The sequence below is a fragment of the Chiloscyllium plagiosum genome, chromosome 8 (assembly GCF_004010195.1).
Source record: "Chiloscyllium plagiosum isolate BGI_BamShark_2017 chromosome 8, ASM401019v2, whole genome shotgun sequence".
In the NCBI taxonomy this organism is placed as follows: Eukaryota; Metazoa; Chordata; class Chondrichthyes; order Orectolobiformes; family Hemiscylliidae; genus Chiloscyllium; species Chiloscyllium plagiosum.
In genome coordinates, this window is record NC_057717.1 from 5,855,725 (window position 1) to 5,857,278 (window position 1,554).

The following is a 1,554-nucleotide window of genomic DNA, read 5'->3' on the forward strand; positions in this document are numbered from 1 at the left end:
CTTACCCATTAGCTGGCAGCTGTGGCTGTACATTATATTCAGCAAAATCAGTTCCGTCTTAAAGTGACCAGACATGCTTTCAGCTGCATAATGCCGCCCCCCCGACCCACCCGCGCCCTTTTCAGGAAAAATAAATGAAACATCCGAATGAAAAGATGGCTTCATTTCTTTTCCTGTAATTCTGAATCCGGAAACTACGAAATGCAAAAGTAATTCATCTAACTTATACCTTTCATATTAATTCTGCACACATATGTAATATTGCAACATGTAAAATCGAATCTGCACTTTTTCCTTTAAATCTGCTGTAACGCATCTGCTATCACAATTGTACGGCCCACAACATGTATATTTTGGCAGTTAAAAGTCGATAACGTCAGACTCCAATGAAATATTCACATATTTTAGTCTTTAAATCATTCAAAAAATGCAAAAGGATTGTAGTTTTATGCATTCATTTCCGACAACCCGTTTGTCACATAAATAATCAAGTATTGTCAGTCCAGTACCAAACTCAATAATCTTTTTTCAATACAGGAGCATTTTCTTTCCGGTGGGTGTTCAGTTTTTTTGACAGGTAGCCAATTAGCCATTCCATTCCATTATCATGTTCATGCATCAATACATCTCCAACCCTTATATCGCTCGCAGCAATCGCAGTTTGAAGGGTTTCAAAATGTTTGGTGTAGTTAAAACTGGTGCGGTAGTTAATGCTGCTTTTGAATTCTCAAATGCCTGCTGGAATTCTTCTGTACACCAACATTTTGCGTACTTTTTTTTAGTAAATCCATCAGCAGTTCCACAACGCTGCTAAAGTTTTTTACAAACTTCCAATGGAATCCACTCAGTCCCAAAAATCGAAGCTCCCCTTTCATCGAGGACAGTTGTGGAAATATCTCAAAGTCTTCGTCTTTATGTTCCATGAGGTCAACCTTCCATGTCCACTGTAATGTCCCAAGAATGTCAGCTCTGTCTTCGCAAATTCTGTTTTCCTTTTCATTTATGATCAGTTTTCCTTCTTGTAATCGTTCAATGAGCTCTGCCAACTGTAACATATGATTTTTTTCATGACTTGTTAACGATGACTGCATCTCACTGATAAACTGCACAATTTGTTATTATGATCAGTTTTCCTTCTTGTAATCGTTCAATGAGCTCTGCCAACTGTAACATATGATCTTTTCATGACTTGTTAACGATGACTGCATCTCACTGATAAACTGCACAATTTGTTAATCTGGCTACGACTCTGTTCATGAGTCTTTGGAATGTGGCTGGTGCATTATTAATTCCAAAGAGCATCACTTTGAATTGATGTAGTCCATTGAAGGTTACAAACGCAGAAACTTATTTCACTTTCTCTGATAAAGTTGCTTGCCAATAACCATGCAGTAAGTCCAAATTTGTGATGTGTGTGGCTTGTCAAACTTTACGTATATAGTCTTTGAATCTTGGTATTGGATAGGAGTCTGATTTTGTTTCAGCGTTGACCTTCTGATAGTCCACACAAAATCACTGAGCCCGATCAGGTTTGGGAACTAACAGAATCAGCGT